At 39.3% G+C, this 27,550-nt stretch overlaps 1 long non-coding RNA gene across 1 annotated transcript in view; it reads left to right on the top strand.

Annotated features, from left to right (window-relative positions):
• The first annotated feature begins 5,621 nt into the window (after positions 1–5,621).
• LOC122808890 overlaps positions 5,622–27,550 on the top strand; it is a 365,680-nt gene continuing 343,751 nt past the window's right edge. Inside the window, exon 1 of the long non-coding RNA XR_006365839.1 lies at positions 5,622–5,718. This is a non-coding gene — a long non-coding RNA (uncharacterized LOC122808890). The remainder of the gene's footprint in view (positions 5,719–27,550) is intronic.

The following is a 27,550-nucleotide window of genomic DNA, read 5'->3' as shown; positions in this document are numbered from 1 at the left end:
GAGAACTTACCATTTCTATAGCCTCCATTGTTTAGTATCTTTATGGGGTTAAATTCCTGCACCCTGACTGATCTAGATATAGCACTCACCTTCTAATAATGACTGGAAAAAACTTACCAAGTAGTACGTGTTTTCTGTATCTTGATTAGCAATGTGGTCAACCAGGCTAAACCAGTGAATGAAATGTAGGTCGCTTGCTTCCTGTTGGTCAGTCTATTCTTACACTGCATTTCTGCACCTTTTCTAACTAAGAAACTGCCTTATCTGACTTCAAGTATTCACCTCACAACACTTTCAATTTTCACCACCCTAAAAACACTCTGGAACAAGCTTCCTTCTAGTTTAAGGCATCTCACAGGACAAAATGTTTAGAATGAACTTCAGTAATACCTTACCAGGCTGTGGAGCTCTAAATGGGGAGTAACTTGATAAAATATACTTCTCAATGATAGCAGTTACTTCCTAGATTACATTACCTTTACTTTTTCATCCCATGCATCCGTATGCTCTTTTTGTAGTACAAGTCCTTACAAATTGTCATTCTCTTATATTTTATGCTATGTCTACTCTATCTTTGTTATTTACATTTTGTAAGGTATGCTTATAGCACATTTTATTACTATTTCTCACTAATTCCTTTTCTTTTTCTTTTTTTTTTTCATTTACAGTGTTGCTTTGGAATTTCCTACCTAGTACCCCACTGACAATGGATTCCTTCCGGAAGGACACTCTAAATACACGCATACATAAACATTTGTACAACTACTTAGCACCCCAGAATACTGTGGAATGGCTACCTTTCTGTGTACTATATTAGGTTCCATTTACAAACCACTAGGCAGATTTTTTATTTGTTTGTCCTGTAGTCTTTAGTCCTAATTCACATGCTCTGATGGCTCAGTGTTTTATTGTAAATACTTAGTAGTACGCAAGTAGTAAGCATTGCACTCTTTATTCTAGCTGCATATTTGTCTAGTTTGTTACCTGTATCGTGACTTTCTGTCATTTCCTTTGAATCAAAGAGCTGTGGTCAAACCCACAGTTTCTAATTAATGTATTCAGCAAGCATTTAGTTTAATATACAGCTTTCCTTTACAATTCTCCCTCCACATAACTCCACTAGTCACACAAATCTTCAGTATTTTTCTAGAACATATACACACAATGTTTTTATCTGCCCTTTGATATATAATTGAGTTGTTCTCCCTTCTTTCTTTCTTTTTCTTTATTTCTTCCTTTCCTTCTTTTTCTTTCTTTCTTTTCTCCTTTCCTTCTTTTTTTCATTTCTTCAGCCCTTATCTCCTTACTCTCCTCCAACCCCATATGATTTCTTCTACAGTAAATATTTAGCAAATATTGCAGGCAGATAGACAATAGTCTGTCTCCTTGTTTTGATATTGTTTGGGCTTTCTCCTTTGCCTTCTGCCTGCCCCAACAACTCTGTTCACATTTTTAGATACATGTCATGTTAGTTTCTTTTTCTTCCAGCTCTATCACTAGATTTCCCTCCCATCCTCCACCTTCCTCTTCTAGCCCTTTCTCCCTGCTTCCCTCCCTCTGTACATTTCTCCCTCCCTTCCTTCTTTGTGTTACTACATTCACCTTCACTCCTAGCTGTTCCTGTCTCAGTTACAGTGCAGTCTTCATGAAATCTAACTTGTCATTTAATTATTTTTCACTAATATTTCTAGAAAAATTTATTCCTGTTGCATTTCTTCACAGTGTTATATCATTCACCCCAGGAAAAACTGTGTCTTTATAGTTTATTTCAAGTTTCACCTCCTATTGCAATTCACTGGCACTTGACGCAACCTGAGTCCCTCATCTCTTCTGATATTAGTCATCCCCTCACTTTTCAAATGCCTCTTTATTATAAATCTAAAGTTAACACTTTGCCCAGTATGACTGCTGCTACAACTCAATAGGGACTCACTGAAATTAATGCGTTTGCTTTGTATACATTATGGCTGTCTAGCCAAACCTTTGATAATATCATGAGGGGGTAAGTGAAATATATTAGGCAAATCTTACTGATCTGTGTAGTTTTCTTTTAAAATATCAGAAGTGGAGTTACATCATCTCAAACTTTACATGATGAAACAGATGCATAATTTACTTGTAATGCAATCCACAAGCTCCATAAATTTAACTTGCTTTCCTATTCAATCTAGTAAACAAGTATAAGAAGTTGTAAAGAAAAATAATTTGCTTACTTGTCTTCCACAGATCTCTACTCATTTCTACCATTCATCTTAGCTCTTTACAGTTTATAGTAACTTTCTTATCTTATTTAATTACAGTTTAAATTAAACAGTTTAATATTTGTTTAGTTGCAGCTACTTTGACTGATCGTTTCTACACCACATATACCCATTAGTGCACACAACACTAGATGGCTGTTTCACAAGGCTGTTCTAAGACTTCAGGGTTATCATTAATACCAACAATTGTTAATGCCACCTATCTGATAACGGTCCTTGTATGCAGAGTTTATGACAAACGAAGAGCTGTGTTTATGGTTCACAAATGGGCAGACTCAGTTAAGGCCTGAACAAATGTTCTTCCTTTATGAGAACTAATGAATTCTTCCATATTTTTTCTTTTGTTTTAAACATATGTGTTGATATTTATTGTCATTGGTGCATGCTCCATGTGCGGTGAGGGATGTTTATTCTCATACTGCATGCTCCAAACATGACAAGGGCTATTTATTCTCATAGTGCATTTTCCACACACAGCGAGGGCTGTTTACTCTCATGATGCGTGCTCCAAACATAGAAAAGGTTGTTTATTCTCATAGCACATATTCCAAACATGGAAAAGGCTGTTTATTCTCATAGCACATATTCCAAACATGGAAAAGGCTGTTTATTCTCATAGTGCATTCTCCACACATGGCGCGGGCTGTTTATTCTCATGACACATGGTGAGGTCTGTTTATTCTCATGGTGCATGCTCCACACATGGTGAGAGTCATTCACTCTCATCACACATGGTGAGGGCTGTTTATTCTCATGGTGCATACTCCACACATGATGAGGGTTGTTTATGCTCATGGTGCATGCCCCACATATGGTTAGGGCTGTGTATTCTCATCACATATGGTGAGGGATGTTTATTCTCATGATGCATTCTCCACGTATAGTGTGGGCTGTTTATTCTCATGGTGCATACTCCACACATGGTGAGAGCTGCTTATTCTCATGGTGCATGCTCCACATATGGTGAGGGCTGTTTATTCTCATCATGGAAGCCCCACACATGATGTGGGCTGTTTATTCTCACGATGCATACTCCACACATTGTGCGGGCTGTTTATTCTCATGATGCATACTCCACACACGATGAGGGTTGTTTATTCTCATGATGCATGCTGTACACATGATGATGGCTGGTTATTCTCATACTGCATGCTCCACACACCATGCGGGCTGTTTATGCTCATGGTGGATTTTCCACACACAGTGAGGGCTGTTTATTCTTGTGATGTATGTTGCACATATGGGAAGGGCTGTTTATTCTCATGATGTATGCTCCAAACAAGGAAAGGGTTGTTTATTCTCATAGTGCATGCTTAACATGTGGTGCGGGCTTTTTATTCTCATCACATATGGTGAGGGCTGTTTATTCTCATGGTGCATGCTCCACACATGGTGAGAGCCATTCATTCTCATCACACATGGTGAGGGCTGTTTATTCTCATGGTGCATACTCCACGTATAGTGTGGGCTGTTTATTCTCATGGTTCATACTCCACACATGATGAGGGTTTTTTTATTCTCATGATGCATGCTTCACACAAGGTTAGGGCTGTGTATTCTCATCACACATGGTGAGGGCTGTTTATTATCATGGTGCATGCTCCACACATGGTGAGAGCTGTTCATTCTCATCACACGTGGTGAAGGCTGTTTATTGTCATGGTGCATACTCCACACATGATGAAAGCTGTTTATTCCCATGGTGCATGCTCCACATATGATGAGGGCTGTTTATTCTCATGATGCAAGCTGCACACGTGGTGCAGGCTGTTTATTCACATAATGCATACTCCACACATGATGAGGGTTGTTTATTCTCATGATGTATGCTGTACACATGGTGAGGGCTATTTATTATCATACTGCATGCTCCACATATGGTGTGGGCTGTTTATTCTCATGGTGCATTTTCTACACGCAGTGAGGGCTATTTATTCTCATGATGTATGCTGCACATATGGGAAGGGCTGTTTATTCTCATGATGTATGCTCCAAACAAGGAAAGAGCCATTTATTCTCATAGTGCACGTTTCACACATGGTGCGGGCTGTTTATTCTCATCACACATGGTGAGGGCTGTTTATTCTCATGGTGCATGCTCCATACATGGTGAGAGCCATTCATTCTCATCACACATGGTGAGGGCTATTTATTCTCATGGTGCATACTCCACACATGATGAGGGTTGCTTATGCTTATGATCCCTGCTCCACACATGGTTAGGGCTGTGTATTCTCATCACACATGGTGAGGGCTGTTTATTCTTATGGTGCATGCTCCACATATGGTGAGAGCTGTTTATTCTCATCACACATGGTGAAGGCTTTTTATTGTCATGGTGCATACTCCAAGCATAGTGTGGGCTGTTTATTCTGTAGGTGCATGCTGCACATATGGTGAGGACTGTTTTTAATCATGAGGCATGCTCCACACATGGTGCGGACTATTTATTCTCATGATGCATACTCCACATATGATAAGGGATATTTATTCTCATGATGCATACTCCATATATGGTGAGATCTATTTATTATCATACTACATGCTTCACACATGGTGCAGACTGTTTATTCTCCAGGTGAATGCTCCACACATGGTGAAGGCTGTTTATTCTCATGGTGCATGCTCCACATATGGTGAGGGCTGTTTATTCTCATGATGCAAGCTCCACACATGGTGCGGGCTGTTTATTCTCAAAATGCATACTCCACACATGATGAGGGTTGTTTATTCTAATGATACATGCTCTACACATGGTGAGGGCTATTTATTATCATACTGCATGCTCCACACATGGTGCAGGCTGTTTATTTTCATGGTGAATGCTCCACAGATGGGGAAGGCTGTTTATTCTCATGGTGCATGCTCCACACACAATGAGGGGTGTTTATTCTCATGATGCATGCTCCACACATGGTGTGGGTTGGTTATTCTCATACTGCATGTGTGATGTTATGAGGTAGTGCCTTCTGTGCCAGGGAGAGTAGGTCATTACATGTGTATATATGCCAGCATAGCTAGCTGGAGTTTTGTAAAGAATTGTATGTTTGACTATAACACCAGTTTGTACAAATGTTTGAGTTAAAAATATATTTGTAAAGTTACTTGTGTTAAAAATGCATCAACACTAGGTCATGTTAGACAGGAAGAATGTATGCATGTATATTAGGTTGTTTTGTTGAAACTGATCAAATGTGCATGTTTATCGGGGAACCATGGAAGGGTGGAAAGTTTGAAATTGTGTTATAGCTTTCAGATGCTGCCACAGATCTTCACAAAGCTCTTTATGTGTATTATACCAGAGTCAGGTGACCAGAGGTGATGTCATCATCTAACCAGCATCTTGTTTCTTTAGAACTCTCACAGCAGCACTTTGGAACCTGACAGGAAAGATTTCTGACAGGATATATATCTCAGATGTCCACACAAAGACAAACATCATCTGGCTTTTGCTGTGGTAAGATACTTGGCACACACCAGCTTGCCTTGCTTTAGTAGGTAGTCATGGAACAGTAATTCTTTAATCAGTCAGGGACATTTAGTGAGAATAGTTTAGTATTGTTTTCTGCATCTGTGAGAAACTATCCAACTGTATTATTTTTTATATCTCTGTGGTTGAAACTCTGTTTATTGTATTCAGTATTCGCCTGTTTTCTGTTTTATTATTTATCATAAAATATTTTAATACCTTTCATTGTGTCTGGTTCTTTAGGGAATACTTTTAACATCTTAAGAGTACTTATTTTTGTTTTAGTGGCACTGTGGCCGCTCCTGAAAGCCTTGCTTCTTTGGTCACATGCTACCATTTGTATTGGTATTAATTTTACACAATATAACTGGGTACCATTTGTAAGATCCTTAGAGTAGCTGACAGGTGGCAGAGTGTTTACCTCAGAGTCTGGGCAGAAAAGGGCACAGCTATTAAATCTGTGCCAGCTTTTCCCATGTGTGTATGTTTGTGCGAAAATCAAAATCCAAGTGTGTGTGTCAGCTACTGGGAACACGGTCACAATGCTCCAAAGTGGTCAGTGTGGAGTTTGCTGTGGGTCTGGAGAGAGAAGGAGAGTCCATCCCCAGTTCTGAAGCATGCTCCCTGTGTGCTCGTAAGAGAAATTGTGCTTGGTGCAGGGAGCTGCATCTGAAAATACTCCGTGAATCCATCTTTGGGCTTTGTGACCGTCCCTCACCAGAGTCAGTGGTGAGGATTGAGTCTCCTTGATTTCTGGCCTAGAGTATGGTCCCATCACATGCTAGTAACAGCTGGGTGGGATATTAATTGAACTTCAGTAGCCAAAGGTCAGTTGTCACTGAAGGTGTGTGTACTCTCAGCAGCCACAAGGTAAACATACAGAGTTTCATTTTTGCAACAGTTTTATTTATTTTTGTTAGGTTAGTTTAGTCAGGAAAAGCAGGCAAGGATATCAGCAGAGGATTATAGAAAGCTGAAAAAGAACCAGTTGGCCAAGATGTGCAAAGCCAAAGGACTAGTGCATGCCAACCTGACTAAAGAGGAAATGATTTCAGCCTTGGTCACACCTGCAGCACGGACCAGCAACCGGTTTTCTGATGGAGATGTGCAGTCTTCAGAAACAGGACAGTTAACCTTCTACTCAAAGGGCTTAAAAATCCATTTGGAGTTAAAGAGATTTGAATTGGAGGACAAACAACTGGAGAAACAGATGGAATTAGAATCAGAAGAGAGACTGTGGTGTTTGGAGGCTGAAGAAAATGAAAAATAGCATCAACGTGAGAGGGAAATGCTGACTCTTTGGAACGGTCATGGAGGTGCTAAGAAAGAGAATAACCAAACCCAGAATCAATAAAGGTTAGTAAATTTCTTCCACAATTTACAGAGTATGATGATTTTGATAGTTTTATTCCTGTATTTGAAAGGGGTATGTAAACAGTATAATGCTGACCAAGGGCTCTGGATACGGTTCCTGTCCTCCTTACTCCATAGTAAAGCTGTAACTGCTGTTTCTAAATTGTCTGATATTGATTGTTTAAACTATAATAAAGTAAAACGGTGTTTACTAGAATGTTTTAAGTTAGCACCTGAAGCTTACAGAAAAAAGTTTTTTGAGCATAGATGCAAGGCAGATGAATGTGTATGTGATTATATTGCTGAGTTAAGCACTTATTTTCATAGATGGGTGAGTGGGTGTCAGATCACCCCTTTTGAGGGTTGGCAGACCTTTTGGTGAGAGAACAACCCCTTAGCACTTTGCCTGAGGACATGAGAATCTGGTTGGCAGATGGAGAGTGTAACGATGCAGATGAGCTGCTGAGAAAAGGGGATCTCTACTTAGGAAGCAGGGCATGACTGCACAAGAGGGGGATACCCAGCCTGCACATGGTTATAGGGGAACCCATTGTGGGTAGCCTAAACCACCTTAACAGAGTACACTAATAACAGGGGAAGGCACTAGTTCGGGTACTCAGCCAGGACCAAGGGTTAGATGTTTTAAATGTAACCAGAGTAGCCATGTAGCATACAAATGCCCACTGAGGCAAGGTGGGGGACAAAAGGTGAGGGAGCCAGCAAGTGGAAATAATAACATGCAGTGGTAAGATATCTGGAGATAATAGGGGTACCAAACTATCACCAGAGTTTGTATCATATCTTAGTGGATAGAGGGCAGGCCACTGCTAACAGAGACACAGGCTCTGACATAACCATTAAGAAGCCAGGAGTGGTTAAGAGGAGCACCACTTACTTGGGCAGTCCACACCAGTCAGAGCTTTAGGAGGGACCACATTCCAAATACCTTTGGCCAGGGTTCACCTTGACTGAAAGGGTGGAAAAGGAAGCAAGCAAGTAGGAAGATTTCCCTGCAGATGTCTTCATAGGGTAAGATTTTGATAATGCATTACCCTGTGTACATGCAGTTACACGTAGTCAGGCTTGGAGACCTGGGGAAGAACCAGCTAGACCCCACATCTGAAGCTGGGGCTGGTGAGGTGGCTATTTCAGGGAGGGAGCTACACTGTAGCAGTGAGCCTGAAAGTGAGCCACAGTTGCTGGTAGGTACTGATGTTCCCATGGACAGAGTGACTGCAAGGGAAGATGTGAGTGGTAGTACCCAGGCTGACAGTGAGGCACCACTGACAGAAAAGACCAGGCTTCCCATGGAAAGGGAGCTGGGAAGGGTCACAAAGGTAGAATTGAGACAGGCTCAGCTTTCAGACCCTACATTATGAGGCTTGAGAGGGGTGGCTAAAGAGGCACCCGATTCTCAAGAAAAAGGGGAGACTGTATACTGGAACAAAGGGTTACTGTAGAGAGAGTGGACCCCTGAGGGAGAGCTAGAGGGTGAGGTAATACAGCAGGTGATAATGCCCAGAGCCTACCATCTGATACTTCTAGCCATAGCTCATGACATTCCTTTTGCAGGTCATATGGGCATAGAGTGTACCAAGAGACATATTATGCAGAACATTTATTGACCTGGGATTGCAAGTGATGTAAGAGGGTACTGGAGGACCTGCGAGCAGTGTCAAAAGGTAGGCAAGGAAGGAGACAAGGTCAAGGCTTCTTTGATGCCTTTGCCTGTGATTGAGGAGCCATTTTCAAAGGGTAGCTATGGATGTTGTAAGGCTGTCAAGTACACCAAGTTCCACAGAGAAGAAGTATATCATGGTGGTAGTAGATTATGCTACTGGATACCCTGTGGTAGTAGCTCTGTCCTCCATAGAGACAGAGAAGATGGCAAATGCTTTGTTAGAGATTTTCAGCAGGGTAGGTTTCCTAACAGAAATACTGACTGACAGAGCTGCCAGTTTCATGTCAGACCTGCTGGCTTGTCTGTGGAAGTTCTGTAGGGTGAAGCACTTAAAGACCACCCCTACCACCCCCAGAATAATAGTCTTGTGGAGAGGTTAAATTCTACACTAAATGTTAGGGGCAGTTGCAGACCAGTTTAAGAGAGACTGGGACAAATATTTGCCTAGTGATGTTTGCATACAGAGAGGTACCCCAGGAATCCACATGTTTTTCACCATTTGAGTTGTTGTATGGGCATAGGGTGAGGGGGTCTTTAGATTTAATTCATGATGAGTGGGAGGGTGAGTGTGAATCCCACAAGGAGTCTCTTGTGGCATATGTCCTAAACTTCAGGACAAGGCTTTGGGGGAGCTCATGGGCTGGGCCCAGGAGAACCTGGCAGAAGCCCAACAGCAGAAAAAGGTCTGGTATGACTGGAATGCTTGAGCTTGAGAGTATTCTGTAGGACAGCAGGTTACAGTGCTCATTCTTATCAGACCCAATAAGCTGCAGGCAGCTTCGGAGGAACCCTTCAAAGTGGTAGGGAAGGTCAGTGATATTAAGTATATGGTAAACCTGCTAGGCAGGGGCACAGTCTGTACCATGTTAATGTGATGAAGCCTTACCATGATAAGGAGGCCCTGGTGCCGAGTAATTGCAGTGGATGGTAGGATGAATCTGTGGGTGATCTAGTGACTGATCTCCTCAGTGAGGCTTGGAGTGACACTTCAGTGGAAGGGGTGGCAATGTCCCAGCAGCTATCCCCTGCCTAGGTTCAAGAAATCTGAGCAGGATTGCATGAGTTTGAGGACATTAGTACAATAGCTACTCCCCTTATAGACCTGATGAGGAAAAACAGGCCAGATAAGGTAGTGTAGACCTTAGCCTATGAGTAGTCATTTCAAAACCTTAAAGGGGCTTTGGGAGGACCCTCCTGTGTTAGCCAGTCCTGATTACAGCAAAGCATTTGTTCTGCAGGTGGATGCTTTGAACCATGGAGTGTGGGCTGTATTCATCCAGGTTTCCTCAGAGGGAGAAGAGCACCCAGTTGTATATCTCAGCCATAGACTCCAACCAAGGGAGGAATGTTATGCAGCTGTAGAAAATGAATGTCTAGCCATAGTATGGACAGTACAGAAACGTCAGCCCTATCTATATGGAAGGAAATTCATTGTGGTTACAAACCACAATCTCTTAACATGGCTACATCAAGCCAGCCAGCAAAATGCCAAGTTATTAAGGTGGAGCCTAGGGTTGCAGGGATATGACATGACAGTGTGGCACCATAGTGGGTTAGCAGTGCCAATGTAGATGGGCTGTCACGACAGGGTATAGGGTAAGTTGTTCCCAGACAGGCCCATTTGTCTCAAGCTATGTTTTTTCAGGGTCACTTGAAAAACTAGCTTGAGTTTTTAAAGGGAGAGGAGATGTGATTTTATGAGGTAGTGCTATCTGTGCCAGGGAGATTGGAGGCAGTACATGAGTACACATGCCAGCATAGCTAGCTGATGTTTTGTAAAGAATTTTATGTTATTTGACTATCACACTAATTTGTACAGATGTTTGAGTTAAAATATATTTGTAAAGTTACTTGTGTTAAAAATGCATCAACAGTAGGTCCTCCTGGATAGAAAGAATGTATGCATGTATATTGGGTTGTATTGTTGTAACTGATCAAATGTGTATGTTTATCAGATAACCATGGAAGGGTGGAACATTTGAAATTGTGTTATAGCTTTCAGATGCTGCCACAGATCTTAGCAAAGCACTGTGTGTGTATTGTACCAGAGTCAGGTGGCCAGAGGTGATGTCATCCTCTGATCAGCATCTGGTTTCTGTGGAACTCTCGCAGCAGCACTTTGGAAACTGACAGGAAATATTTCTAACAGGCTATATATCTCCACACATCAAGAGAGAGACATCATCTGGCTTTTGCTGTGGTAAGACACTCAGCTTGCCTTGCTTTAGTAAGTAGTCAGGGAACAGTAATTCTTTTGTCAGTCAGGAATATTATTGAGAATAGTTTAGTATTGTTTTCTGCATCTGTGAGAAACTATTCAACTGTATTATTTTTTACATCTCTGTGGTTGAAACTCTGTGGTTTGTTATATTCGGTATTCTCCTATTTTCTGTTTTATTATTTATTATTAAATATTTTAATACCTTTCATTGTGGCTGGTCCTTTAGAGAATACTTTTATTTTATTTATTTATTTATTTATTTAACATTTGTTTACCGGGAAAGTCTGACTGGACATAGGTCATTTTCAGCAGAGGCCCGGGGAGAAAAGCTCCATGAGTAACAGTAAATTTTCATGCACACAATACAATAATCAAAAAAGTATAAAGTAAACAAAATGTAGTATACATAAGAACATACAAATTTGTTACATCTTGACAACAAAACCTAGGCTTTGAACATAGCTAGTACTATTTGTAGGTATGACTTATGTCAAGATATAAGGTTAAGAGAGGTCAGTGGGAACAAAGGAGTAAACACCGGGGGAGAAGTTGGATATGTTTTGGGTATACTGTGATGTATCAGAGCACTCATGAGGGGTTAGTACAGGAACATAGCCACTTATTTTTTAGATAAGCTTTAAGTGATGGCTTAAAGTGGTTAGTGGATGTGATTGAGAGAATGGAGTTAGGAAAGAAGTTCCATATAGCAGATATATAGTTGGAAAATAAAGATTCTCCTGTAGTGTTGTTGGTCTTGGAGACGGTGAATAAGTTCTTGTTGTTAGAGCAAAGAGGTCTACTGGAACTGTAAGGAAGGATGAGATTTTGTAGTGCAGGGGTTCTAGTTGGTTGTGTTACAATTTTGTGAGTTAGAGAGAATTGATTGTAAAGAATAATGTTGGGAAGCTCAAGCCAGTCTAGTATCCTTAAAGCTGTACAATGATGTGTTCTATATGGGCAGTCAGATGCAAAGTTAGCAATTTTATTATACCATGCTTCTATCTTAGATAAGTCAGTTTTCCTTAGAGTAGTTAAAATTGGAGAGCATATAGTAGAGTGGAGAGCAGATGGTTTTGTGCTAATGTAATTTTGGCCATTGTGGTCAGGAACCTTTTGTGCCTATATAGACTTCCAAGTTTCTTATGGACTTTTTATAGTTAGGGAGACATGCAAGTCAAATTTTAGGGTATGGTCTATTTCCACTCCAAGAAGCTTTGTATGGGTTGTCGGGGAGATCACAGTATTGTCTTTGGCTATTATGTTAAATGTTGAGCATGAGATAGATGTCTTGTTAGGTTGGAAGAGTAGCAGTTTAGTTTTGTTTTGGTTTAGGATTAGATGGGCATTGGCTAACCATGTTTCAACAGAAGTGAAAGATTCCTGTGTTTGAGAACGAAGAGTTGACAGAGAAGTGGCAGCACAGATAAGTGTTGAATCATCTGCATACTGTATTATAGAACCATGTGGAGTAGTTGTGTGCAGATTATTAGTAAAGAGGGAGAAAAGGAGAGGGCCCAAGATAGATCCTTGGGGACACCAATGGATAAAGGAAGGTGTGGAGATAGGTCACCCTGCCATAGAACAGATTTTTGATGGCCAGATAAATAGTTATGAAACCATGCTGTGGCAGATGGTGAGAAGGATAGTTCAGTTAGTACATCTATTAGTTTGGAATGGGAGCCCATAGCAAAAGCTTTTGATAGGTCTAGAAAGATGGCAGATACAAGTTGTTATTCCTGTGATGGTTTACAATATTAGTGAAGGATAAGAGAGCTGTAGTGGTACCATGTGATGAGCAAAACTCATGCTGAGTGTTCACGAGAAGGTTATCTGTTAGTAAGAATTTCATGACCTGGAGATGAATACACCTTTCATCTCCAGGAGCATTCTCCCTGTGTGGTCTTAAGGGAAATTGTGCTTGGTGCAGGGAGCTAAATCTGAAAATACTGTTTGAATCCATCTTTGATCTTAGTGACCATCCCTCACCAGAGTCAGTGGTGAGGACTGAGACTCCTTGATTGCTGGCAAAGATTAGGGACCCATCACAGCATGCTGTACACATGGTGAGGGCTGTTTATTCGCATGGTGCATTTTCCACACACAGTGAGGGCTGTTTATTCTCATGATGTATGCTCTACATATGGGAAGAGTTGTTTATTCTCATGATGCATGCTCCAAACATGGAAAGGGCTGTTTATTCTCACAGTGCATGCTCCACATATGGCGAGGGCTGTTTGTTTTCATCACACATGGTGAGGGCTGTTTATTGTCATGGTGCATGTTTCACACATGGTGAGGGCTGTTTATTCTTATAAAACATGGTGAGGGCTCTTTATTCACATGGTGCATACTCCACACATGGTGAGGCCTGTTTATTCTTATGGTGCATACTCTACACATGATGGGGGTTGTTTATGCTCATGATACATACTGCACACATGGTTAGGTTTGTTTATTTTAATGATGCATGTTCTACACATGTTGAGAGCTGTTTATTCCCATGGTGCATGCTCTACACATGGTGAGAGCTGTTTATTCTCATGGTGCATACTTCACATATGGAGAGGGCCGTTTACTCTAATGATGCATGTTCCACAAATGTTGAGGACTGTTTATTCTTGTGATGCATGATGCATACATGGTGAGGGCTGTTTATTCTCATGCTCAGATGCACGTTCCACAAATGTTGAGGGTTGTTTATTCTCGTGGTGCATGCTGCATATATGGTGAGGGCTGTTTATTCTCATGTTCAGATGTCATTTTTAAATTGTACCATCTCCTCAGGAAAAGAAAGATGGTTTTGCTGTTAAAGTATTTTCTAACTAAGCTGATGCTATGGTATTTAGGAAGGTGCTTAGCCCTTAGTAACCAGCAGGGTAGGCATATATTTCACCAATTACCAATGGCACAACATTATTAATTAATTAATTTTAATTAATGTTTGCCTTCAATAACTGCTTCCAGTGAACCAGGCACTACTACATTCTTTCAGATAGTAGTCCAGGAATCTTGAGTTTCTCAGTTCCCTTCTCAAAGTTAAATTGTTTATAAAGGGACATTGTTAGACTCACATCTTTTTACAGCTAATTCCCTTAACATCTAGAGCCTACAACAACTCCTCACCAGAGAGGGTCCTGAACTGTGGAGAGGCATTGTATTTGCAAATTAAAAATACCTCAGAGCCCCTTTCCTTTCCTTAGAAAGACACCAGGAAGGATACATCAAAGATGTGCCTTGATGGCACAGACATCACTATGGGGATAGGAAGGTGGAGATTCAATAGACACCAGGGAATACGTTTAAGTGCAAGTGCTGTAATGGCACCAACATCAATATAGAGATCAGTGTGGGAGCATTCATTAGACACCAGGAAGACATGTAATGATAATAATGATGATTGATGATGATGATGATGATGATGATGATGATGATAATAATGTAATACTTCAGTGCCTTACTGGTACTGACTTCAGGATAGAGCTCTGTGTGTGGGGAAACACTAGGCACCAATGATACATAATACTTCCTTGCCTTAGCAGCACCAGTTTCGGGAAGTGGATCAAGGGTGGGGGAATCTATGGGAAGGCAAGACAGGTCAGGGCAGGTACTGGAACTGTGGTGTGTGTGTGAGTTTGTGTATTGTGTACTTGTCTATAAGGAAGAGTGACTGAGAGGCTGATATCACTGTCTACATGCGTAGCAGTTTACTACTGTAACGTACAGATCAGCAATGATCTGCATGTCACGGTAGCAAATACAATTCAGTGGCATGCTAATTAGCTGATAATAAGGTCTTACATTGCTGTGGATAGCATGTCCCTGAATCTCAGTTTTGCACATAGTGGAAATGCCCGAGATAGGTATTAAAAGGGGGACAAAATAAGGTTGTCTTTTATCACCTTTATTGTTTGCATTGGCTATTGAACTTTTAGGAATTAAAATTTGACAAAATGCTAAAATTCTACTTTTTGCTGATGACAATTTATTAACTTTAACAAATGAACAATTATTTTGATGAATTGCAAGACATATTGGCAAGTTTTGAAAAAAAAATGTCTGGACTAAGAGTTAATAAACAAAGTTCTGCTCAATTACTTTTAAAAATAGTAAATAAGTTTAATCATGTACATACATATTGTTTTTCTAGACAGAAAGACTTAATGGTGAATGATTAAACTTATTTACTATTTTTACTAGTGGTGGACTGGTTTTATGCAGTTGGGGCTTTTTCCATCAATTTTGGTTAGTCCAGTGATTTTATTCTGGTTTTATTAGTGTCTGTTTAATTGGATAACTTCAACTTTTTCTTACATAAACAGTAGCCCAGGCATTTACTTAAGCTCACTACTATCAAAGCCACCAAGTGCAACCAATTGCAACCCATCCCCCCAACCTCTCAAATTCTTAGTTCAAGTCAGGCACAGAAATCCTAAATCAGGAACAGATTTAAACATTGATCTTAGAAAGTTGCTATGATAACAAGCTTTGCATTAACAAGAATTTTTCTGAGGAATGTGAATTCTGAAACTGACATACCTGTCATTATTCACTGCAAGCTACTCCATCTGCTCCAAAACCACACATTTTATGTGGAACAGACCAAAAATATAACACAAAATTGAGGATAGTTGACAGCTCTGCATAAACACATATAAATACACACACGCGCACACACACAGACACACACACACAGACACACACACACACACACACACACACACACACACACACACACACACACACACACACACACACACACACACACACACACACACACACATGGCGCTGTTGACGCTGCTACTGCTGTTTCCTAATGTTTGATAACATTTATTGACCTGGATATATCTAGTTTCTACATTTCGAGAAAGATACTTAATAAGCAAATTGCAAATATTGCTCACATTTCAGATATGCAGAAGGTGACCCTCAACTTTACAGCTCATTTTGAAGCAGAAATCCAGACAATACGGCTAATGAAAACAAAAGCAATCAGCAGCATGTATAAGTGTATAGGGTGAGAGCAGAGAGGGAAACTAGTTTGATTTCTACAACTCATGCTGCTGTCAACCTTCCTTCTTCAAAATAGAGAAGACTGTCTCTCATAATCTGGAACAAATGTGCAAATTCAACTAGGAAGCTCAAAGAGTAGTTCAAATAAAATGTGTTACTTTATTCACCATATAAAACGGTATTTTGGTGAATTACTATGATTATGTAATATTATCAACCATGGATGTCAATTAAAAACATTCTTAACACTGAATGTGTGACACTGACAGACACTTTCAATATGGAACTGCGAGGAACATGGACTTTTTAAGATTTAAAATGCAATGTCACAAAATAAGAAAAAAGTCACCAAATTTCACACAACAATTAAAAATAATGGTTGATTAGTTTACTTATGACCTGTGTCACAAAATAATTATACTTGGTGATACTCAAGATTACTCATAATTTATGGGACCTAAAAGTAGACCTCCCCCCATGAAACTGTGCTGTCTGCACACATCAGAGGTGGCACCGTACTTCTCAACTTCTTTACCTTGCAAACCTGGATAAAGCCAAAAATAACGGAGGTGAGGAGAAAAAAATCCAAAGTCAGGGTGTTTTAAAAATATTACTCTAATTCACTTTAAAAAGTTACTAGAACAGATTTTGCATCAACATGGATTTTTCAGAACAGTAAGAAGTGATACTTTAATGTCTGATATTATTGACTGACTGTAACCCTCAATGATTTACCAGAATATCAAAAATTAGGAGGGTCAGAACAAAAGTATGAGCCAAAAATCAGGGACATTCTACAAAATCAGAGAGAGCTGAGAAGTATCAGTGGCACTTACAGCACCAGCACATTCTCTGACTATCTAGTGAACAAACCATCACCTACCCAATTTACTGCTTCAAACCCCTGAGAGACACGCAGTTCAACACTGTAACACTTACTTTGCTGGATGGAACACTAAATGCGAACTTTTGTTGTTGCTGACTCTTCTCATTTCAGTTATGACCTATTTGTAATAATCAGCTCTTTGATTCTTACTTTTGACATCCATAATACCTCTCAACAACTTTGCTCAAAAATTTCTACACAAAGAAACATAATTGGGGGCGAGGGGCAAAACAAGTGACAATTTTTTAATATTTCTCTAATTTATTTAAAAGGTTACAGACCATAAATAAGAGAAGAAAAAGTTGTACAATCTGCAAAAATATGGTCAGTTGAGAGAGGTAAGCACTGCACGTGTGTCCAGGATGTTTGGTCACTGTAGTCCATAATCCAGAGACATAGACCCATGTGAATGACTTACATAGGCAAGAAAATACATGGTGACAGCAGCAGTAGTAATGAACTGAACTTACTACTACCCTACCCAAGACCCCACCTTCAATGCAAGAAGAATGGCTGAATCACAGCCATTTCAGAATATCTGGTTTTACCAACTAGGGGAAAGAAGTACTTATCTTCTGTCCATGATGGTCTCAAAAAAAAAAAAACAGCTGGAGCTTGCTTCCAAGATATGTCTGACTGTACTTAGTCTGAATACCATCTGCTCACTGTCAAGTCAGTCACAGCAAAGCGAAGTTGCAAAGATTTTAAAGATATGTAGTCTGCTCCACTAGTGAGGCTGATGCCTACATAGAGAGCAAGATTACATATCCTTATTAGCCTTGCTCCACCTCAGTGACCTCTTACCTCTACATCGAGTCATGTGAGATGTTTCTTCCTTCTGCGAGTTAGAGGTTAGGTAGCTGGGATTGGCGGGGCAGTGACTTTGCACAATACCGAAGGTTGGAAGTGCAGGGCGCCCATAGCTATGGGGCCATATTGCATGCAATTGGATGAACTGACATAAGACCAGTTCTGTTAATACAAATACCTAAACTGATGTATGTTTCGAATGCTTATGTTCTGTTACATTTGTTCCTTACTATGTCATTATTTTCAAAGTACTGTATTTGAAGCTGATGAAATGCATACATAATTCTTGGCCCAGAGAACTATGGATTTTATGTGGGGCACTATTCCTTTCCAAATGTTCCCGGCTTACAACAGTAACCTCACAACTGAATCTGGTAATAAAACAGTATATCATGTTATATTAAAATAGCAGCCATTGTTCAGCATATCTCAGTATTATACAGTTGTACCTAGTTAGAAATCATATGTATCTCCAACTTCCTGGGAAGCTATCTGTGGTAATATGTGTAATCAAACAGATTAACATACACAACACCCACAGCCATATGCTTACTTATGAATTTTTTAGTGTTGCCCCTGTTTACTCTGCTTACAGGCACCCTGAAGTAAAATGCTAGAAAAAAATACAAAATTAACTGTGTACAGCAAGCACAGTTGTAATAAGTATATTCTGTGTACTTAGAAAAGCAGTAACAAATATAAGCAAAATAAACAACAGCAAAGTGAAAAAAAGAACTAGTTTATGCTATGAAAAAAACATTTTTCCCACCTGTACTCTTGTGGTAACTCCATGTAGTGGTCACTTTGAGAATTTTATTAAGCTTACTTCTGGAAATTGTAATAGCAGAGGTTGAGTGTTATGTTTAGAAGAATTTGCAGTTATACAGCTGGATCTAACTGCAAGTGTTTGCATGGTATTAGTTTGCAACAAAATTGCTCACTGTCACTTGCTTAAAAATGCAAGTGCCCTAACTCCCACTAGCCTGATCTTACTTAACCAATTAGCCGTCCCAATGCCTGACCCTTTGAAACTTTATAGCCCTACCAGAACCCTAATTCTAACCTTAAAACTCCCACCCAGTTCCTAACCCAGGTCCTTACTCCCTAATCCTAAAACTCCACTGGCCGTTCATAACCCAAAAGTCCCCACTTGCTCTCTGAACCTAAAACTCCACTGCCTTTAACCCTACAGTCCTTGATTGCTGCATAAACATAAAACTCCAATCCCCTATCCTAACCCTAAACCCTTGAGTGCTCCCTAACCCTAAACCCCTCTCCCTAAACCTAAAACATCCTTACTGCTTCCTAAACCTAAACCCTCCTTCCTGATTACTGCTGTAAGGTACACTGCCACCCCATCCTATTCCCTCCCCATTGCTGACAAACTTACCTTCCTCAGTCTTAAATTATGTGTTTGGGTAAGATGTAGTAGCAGTTTGCCCAAAGTCATATTTGAGCTCTAGTGCGAGCTGCAGTCCATGTGAGCTAGAAGACAACTGAGTCCTTCACTTCAAGATCATGGTCATTGAGCACTTGGACTCAAGTGCTTGTAGTAGAATTGATACAACCTGAATACCAGTTTCTTTAACCAGTACTATGTGTACTATACCACAAACTCAATGTCAGTGTTTTTTTTCTGTAGGAATTAGTATTCCATCATATGCTTATTTGTCTTGAAACTTTATCTGTGTGTGTTTCGTACAAAATGCATTTCTCATCTCTCCCTTCTGATCACAACAGAATTTTGCTCTGGCAGAGCAAACCATAACTTCATTGCACTGAAATCAGAAGATCATTCTGAGCAAGGTAATTAGATGACTAACACCCAAGAAGATCACTTTCAGCCTTCCAAGATTTACTTCTGCAGTGATACCATCTCTTTGTAAGAACAATGTCTGCTCATCAGCCTTCATTCAGCTGGTTACTTTCTTATCTTCTGCTTACTTACTACCTGTCTCACTGTGAATTCTCAGTTCTTCTAGGTTAAAAGACACATTACTTGTGAGCACTTTAATTGCTGCCTACCATTTGTTAAAGGACAAATGGGATTCTATTATTAAATGCTCAACTTCTCTATCCTCTTTCTCCCTATTTACTGTCCCTGCTCTGAATAAACAACAATACAGCATTTACAGTATTTTACATGGACTGTTTCTCTCTACTAGAACAGTACCTTACTGTACTGTGGTGGTTTCACTTTCAAAAAATTGTTATCTCGCTCTGACAAAGCTTGCTGCAGTCTCCAGTTCATTAATGTCACCAAGGTCCATGAATACAGGTAGTTTTCTGGCCAATTCCCTCCCCAAACTGACATCACCATGGCCATCCAAAAAACCCACCCATGCTGTGATGTTGCAGCTCCCTGGTCCTTTCCCTACCCATACAGAAAGCAAAGGCTAGAACAAGGAAACAGTACATGAGTCATGTCTCCTGCTGTGAGCTGTCAATCACAACAGGTAACAGCTGAAATAAGGTGAATGCAAAGTATGGAGAATTGGAACAGATCCAAACAGGTTTGATTTTTAACATTTCAACGTATGAATGGTAGTGGTGCTGCAGTAGTGTTGTCGCCTCACAGCAAGATGTTATCGCGTTTGATTCTCAGCTAGAGTGTCATCTGTGTGGAGGCATGCTTGAATGGGCGTGCCTTTGTTGAAGGTTGTGCATCAGGGCTGGTAACTCGGCATGTAAAAATCCACTACCAAATATTAGTGGACCGGAGTTCCGCTGTGGCGACCCCTAACGGGATAAGCTGAAAGACACAACAACAACAACAACAACAACAACGTATGAATTGACTGATGCTCAGAGACTGTTATTGAGCAAAGGGCTCAGCTTTGTACTGGCTAGAAAGGCACAAATAACTGATGTTCTTAAAGATTTAAAGCTATTTGCCAGGACATTGACATTGCGTGTGTTTTTTAATAATGCAAATGCTACTCAATCGATTTTTAAAAAAAACAGTGTGTTTGTTCCACCCAGCAATGCTATTACTGATACCTTTGTGGAGATCTGTGATAAATAGATCAGGGATAGATTTGATAGTGAAGATGAACATAAACTCTACCACAATATGTCTAAAGAAGAGTATGATGCACTGAAAGAACTGAGAGAATTAGCTTCCATAGAAGTTAGACCCACTGACAAGGGTGGGGGTATAGTTATTTTAGATAAGGAGCTGTATCACAAACAAATGTATGTTCTTTTAAGTCAAAGTGATACCTATGAATGTATATCAGTAGCTACTGTTAAAGCTGTTATACATAGAATAGCATTTTTGATCTTCGATCTACTAATCACTAATATGATATCAGAGCCACTCTTTGAATATTTCTCAGTTGAACATCCAGTGGTACCAATTGTATATGGTTTGCCAAAAGTTCATAAATGTCTTAGTACTCCACCCATGCGACCTATAGTCTCTGGCAGAGGCTGGGCTATGGAACCCCTATCCATTTTTGTTGAAAAGAACTTACATCACATATTAGAAGAGTGTAAGACTGTTCTAAGGGACGCTAAAACTTTTTTAGAGCTATTACAAATGAAATGGAAACCTGACTATTCTGAATGTTACTTTGTTACTATGGACATTGTATCCCTGTTCACAGTCATACAGAATCAATGGGGTATTGATAGTATTAGTGAACTATTGCATAGCAAGGGGGTTCAGTGTGACAAAATACGCTTAATTTGTAGCCTACTGGACATTATTTTAAGTAACAATGTTTTTATGTTCAGTGATGAATACTACATTCAAAAGGTTGGCATGGCGAAGGACACAGCCTGTGCCAACATCTACGCCAACCTTTCACTGGTGCAATGGGAAACAGAGTTTATACTCTCTAATATGACCTATGCCAACTCTGTCTTGTAGTATACTAGATTTCTGGATGATATTTTTTTATTATGGCAAGGCACTGAGACAAGATTAAGAGACTATCCACCATCTCAATACGACCACTGATTTTCTGAGATTCACATACAATTATAGTTTACAACAGGTGAAATTTTTAGATGTGACTGTTAGTAAGCATTCGCTCAATACTGTTAAAACTAGTTTGTATAAAAAACAGTTAGAAAGAATAACCTATTGCACAATACAAGTATGCACCTGAACCATTGCAAATGTAATATAATAAAAGGACAGGTGGTCAGGTTAATGAGATTACATAATGGTGATACAGAGCTGAATTCAGCTCTAGAGTCCCTTAAACTGGATTTTATAGAAAGGGGTTATAAAAGTAAAGATATAGACAGGTACATTAAAGAGGCATGGAAAGATAGACATGGTAGGTGTAAACCATAGTTTACCAACAATGTAACAGTATGTGACCCACAGGTAGGTAGTGCTGTTGAGAGTACTGAGATGCTATGACAGATCACTAATGAGAGTAGTAATGATTTGAGAATAACTTTGACAAATGTCAGTAATATAAATATGATCTGCGATGTCATCAATAAGAACTGGAATATACTCTTTACTTTGGATGGGTTGAAAGAGATAGTAGGAGACAAACCTAAGTTTAGCTTTCGAAATAATAAGACCCTAAAGAACCATCTTTGTTATAAATCTAGTTTAAATAGGACTACTCTTAGATCAGATAGAGTAGGTACATATACATGCAGGAGTTGTACTGCCTGTGCATATATACACACAGGTACTAACTTTGTACACCCTAAGCTAGGCTTCAGAATAGAGCCTTCTCACTATGCTGACTGTAAAACAGTCAATGTAATATATTTGAGTTATTTATTGTGTCAAATGTTTTTCATAGTATATTGGCATGACTAATCGACAGTTCAAAGACAGGATACTTGAACATATGAGGGATATAAGAAATAAAAAGGAAAGTAGTGCCTTGGCTATGCACATCAAGAATGAAGGTAGTGAGCATATGTTTAAGTTTCTGGTCTTGGAAATATTTACAGTCAGAAAAAAGGGGGGAGATATGAGGAATATTACTGAGGCAGCAGAACAAAAATGGATTATGTTACTGTGCGCTGATAAAGCGCCTGGTTTAAATAATATGGTCTCCATTAAACCTTTCCTGAAAGCGAGACAGTTGAGACATTAATTTTTAATTTATGTATGCTGTGATGTTTTTAAAAATGTTAAATATGGCTTTAAATAATTTAATTGTTTTTAATTGAAGTAATTAATGTTAATTGGAATACTATTTAATGTGGTTGTTTTAAGTCACTTTTATCTAAGTCTGATGAAGAGGTGAAGCCTTGAAAGCGCTTACTTACAATAAATTGGATATTTTGCTGTGTTACATCCACTGCTATGGTGTTTTTTTTCAACAGCTGAAATTACTATTAGCACTTTGACAGCTAGGGAAGGTAGGTGTGAATGGGGATGGGAGATGATTCAAAGCAGTACAATTCAGGCTTCACAAAAGACTGCAGTTTAGTCATTCTAAAAAGAAGCAGCACTAAAAAGCACTTTGAAAGTCTGTTCTGTGGCGTTTGCACTGTTTGTGTTTTAAATAGTCACTGAATGGCATAAAATGTTACTTAAAACTAACTGACTGAAAGACAGCAGTGTATGCGTGTAAAATCAATGCAGTGACAGGAGCTTTTGGAAGAAAGAGGCTTGTATGATGCAATTCTTTTACAGACAAGCACTGCATTGTGGGACACCTAGAGGCAGACTAAACAATCAGAATTACTTCAAGATGCCAGACCCCATGTGGTCAGACTCAGAAAATACGTATAAAAGTATTTAAAAAACTAAATAGTCCCAGAGTGGTGTTAAAATGTAGGAAACACCAAACCATGATGAAATAAATGTTTTTTGAGTTTGTGGGTGTGGTTCTCCTTTAAAGATCACACAGAACACTCCATCACTGCTGAATCCTCTTAGACACCACACATGCCCTTTTGTTCCTTGTGGGAACTTCAAGCATTTTTCACAGTCTACACACCAAGTTGCAAACATATGGATTTTTTTCCCACCTACCACTCACCATCCCTAAGTTAGTGTGCTTTAATATACTGACTTAAGCCTCAGCTCTTACTTGAACAGTCACTCAGAAACTATTAAACATTGCCATATATTTAGCGATTGCCACTGCACACATTAAAGTAAAATGGTGACAGTTTTCTGCCTCCAAAACACAGAACATTGCAGTATCAAAATTAAGTATCACTTTCTACCTGCAGTAAATACCAAGCATCACTTTACTTAATTAGATTCTGTGATAATATGGGTTAAGTAAAAAGAAGTAAAGTTTTACACATCAGTCGGACAAATCCTATATAGAGCTGTTTGAAAATACTGTTCATATAATTCTCTTATTTTACATTCTGAAGACATTCATTTCACCCATGCCCCATAAGCCGTCAATACTATTTTCACTCTACTAAGAAAATCTGTTGTGCTTTTGGAAATCTTAAACTGGTACAACATTAATGCAAGAATTAACAAGAAATGCAATATATTTTGCAAAGCTGGATCACACTGTACCTTCCTGATATCGTGGGTATTTCTGAAACATACAACTTGGCTTATGCAAGGGGTTCTGGAATTAACATCTGCACCACTGGACAATGCAGTGGGTCAGCTGTAGCTTTGTTGCCTCATAGCAACAGGTTCTCCAGTTTGATTCTTGGCTGGGGTGCTTTCTGTGTGGAGTCTGAATATCCACCCTGCGTTCATGTGGGTTTCCTCTGGGTGCTCCAGTTTCCTTCCATGTTACAAAGACATGCATCTGGAGTGTTTCTCCCTGGACTTCCACTGAAAATTGTCTCGTTCCAAGTCCGACTTTCCTGGTTAACAAATATTAAATAAATAATGGCTCCACCAACATATGTCATCCTACACTGTGATAGGAAATGTACAGTAGCTGGTGGTTTTTTTCACATTTTAAACCTTACATATGATGCTCCATACCTGATACACAAATCCTCTGTTGTATACATAGGGAGTAATTTTTATTGAGGCTAAAATGTATGTATCCTTCCCAACTCCTACGCAAAAGGTTTTGCATAGATTTATTTCTAATATGAAATCTGAGTTCAGTAGAATAGGTGACTGAACAATGACTAAGATTTGTCAAGGGATAAGTGTTGCTGTGCAGCACTGTAAATTTCTGGTCTCGACACAACTTATTCATCTTACTACAAGAAGTGTTAGAAGTGTTTGTGAAAGTACCCTAGACTTGATTTATATGTGGCAATATCACATATGTTGGTGTGATTGTTCACACTTTCAATGGCCATATTCTTATTTTTGCATGTTTGTACCATAGCAAGATCCATATGTATAACAACTCTACTATTCATGAAATACAATGAAGTTCAGTGCCAAACATTTTAGTACTATCCTATGCCTTTTGAATGGACTACTACTTGAGAGGCAGTTATTTTTCTGAAGACCACCGTCCACACACACACACACACACACACACACACACACACACACACACACACACACACACACACTCTGTATGATTCCACTTTGGAAGTGGAGAATTAGAAATTCCAATTTCCTATGGATAACTTAAAAAAAATATGATGTGATATAGGGACCATTTGTAGACTAGTTATCACTAAAAGGAATCACCCAATGGCATGCAATAATGTTGCAAGACTAGAAAATAGATTAAGCCTGCTTTACCCCTAGAAAAAGAGACAGTTTTCTATATTAAAATAAACTGTTCTTAAACTAAGACATTCTGGAATACCATTGATCAAGTCCTGAATCCCAACCTTATGATCACTACACTTTCCCATTTCCTCAGCATAAATGTATCATAAAATTGCCACCTAGCACTTATCTCCGCTTAGCAGACTACATTCAGAAAATGTATCTAATGATTGCTGGCACATCTGTGCTTCACATTCCTAATGCTGGTGTCTGTCTTTTTCTCAAGTTTCAAACTGTTAACCCTTCCATGGTCCGTACAATCCTTTGTAAACTGAAACCTGGACTGATTGCCACAGAAGATCTGGTCAAAAAGTTATTGAAAGCTGCAGCAAGATCTGTAGCCCAGCATCAGTCTTAATGAACTGTTTGATCAAAGAAGAAAGGGTGTCTTTAGTTCAGAATCAGGCCCTTGTGGTATTTTTAAATAAAGGAGGTACCTTAACTGATCTCAGCAGTGATTCACATGTTACTTTCCTGTTCCCCATCTCAAAAATTCTGTAGAACTGCATGCATACTAATCTCCCCCCCAACACTACATTATTAATAATGTCACATCCAGCACATATCATAGCTTTAGACATGGTGGTCAGGGCACTGACATAGTCCTGTTTAAAGCTACTATGTATCTGCATGTGCATCGGATCTATAGCCAGCTAGTCAGATCACTGTTCCTAGACCTATCTAAGGTACTTGATACAGCAACCATCACCATCATCTGGAATTTCTACTGTCATACAGGCCTTCCTTCATTGCTTGTATGTTACTAGGTATCTTAAAGGTGGCTGGCAATCTCTGATGTGGGATAATCCAGTTTCTCCTTCCTTTGACCCAGGTATTCCAAAAGGGTAAGTGCTTGCTCCATTACTCTTCATTCTGTCCATTTACTGGGCAGTGGACCACTGTGGTGATATCAGACTGATTCGGCATGCTGTTAACTATCATAGCCCTTGAGGATGATACTATCATCAAATCAAAACTGCACAGCATATTTCTCTCTGTACAGTCCTGGTTACATACCTCTGGACTGTATCTTATCAGTAACAAAACTAAAGGCATCCAAAGCACAAATTCTAGCCATGCAGTCTGCATCATTCTTTGAATTCCACCAAGTTACTTGGAGTGACCACTGATAATCAGCTGGAGCTTTACTAACTCATACAGCTAAGTCAGAAACTTGAACATTCTTGTAGGCCTAGGGTCTTTTTATCCTTACTTATTGACTGCACACTGCCTCATTGTATCTCTTTCTGTCTCTTCTATGTTCCGGACATACATTTGGTGACATATCTATTCTTAAGAAACTGGAGCGAGGTTATAAAAGAAAATTGCAGAATTTGCAGCAGGTCACTGCACTAAACTCCACCTCTTTTCCTTGCATTATAATTTTCTGTGGCTTGAATTCAACCAATATCTGTCAATATTCAGCCAAAACGTAACCATAAACTACTAAATTATCCCCTTGCATTGCAATTTTAAAAGGCTTGAATTTAGGGTTGCCACCTTTTCAAATGCCCAAAGTGGGACAATTTTTTGTAGAAAGATTAGATTTTGCAGGGCAAAACATACCCACGGCCAGTACAAAGGACATAACTTCACTTTTTTGCCTAAATTAAAGCTTATTATTGTAGCATTTTAGTTGCTTATTCTGTTTCTTATAACATTTAGGTGTTTCAGATATAAAATAGCTGTTTTATGCAACTATTAAAGAAAATATAGGAAAATTGTTGTCCTAAAATCTCAGGACATTTGTCATTTTTTCAGTTATTTTTGCAAGACAAAACTGCCCAAAGAGGGACTGTCCCAAGGAAAGTGGGACAGGTGGTAACCCTACTTGAATTTAACTAATATATGTCCTTAATTTAACCTAAGCTTGCCCTTAAACTACTAAATCACCCAACTGTCCCTCATTTGCTAATATCCTGAAATAAACCCCTTTAAATTGTGATGAGGCCAACTCATATCCATATCTGTAAGCTTGTCATATCTATGTCTAAATTACAAAAGAAAAAATGCAATTTATGCATCTTTGTTTATGTCAGACTGTTATTTGCACTGTAACAAATTTCTTCAAAATGTGCATTTAAAATCTCACTGCATGTTTGCATCCAGATTAAATTGTCATGTCACTGTGGAGTAATATGACAATTCTCTACTCGTGGGTACATATTCTAATTAGAATTGTTAAAGTTATGTCTGTAATTATATAAC

Source organism: Protopterus annectens, chromosome 8.part0, assembly GCF_019279795.1.
Source record: "Protopterus annectens isolate FY-2018-M chromosome 8.part0, PAN1.0, whole genome shotgun sequence".
Taxonomy (NCBI): Eukaryota; Metazoa; Chordata; order Ceratodontiformes; family Protopteridae; genus Protopterus; species Protopterus annectens.
The sequence above is the reverse complement of the archived record's forward strand: the minus strand, read 5'-3'. Positions and strand labels throughout refer to the sequence as shown.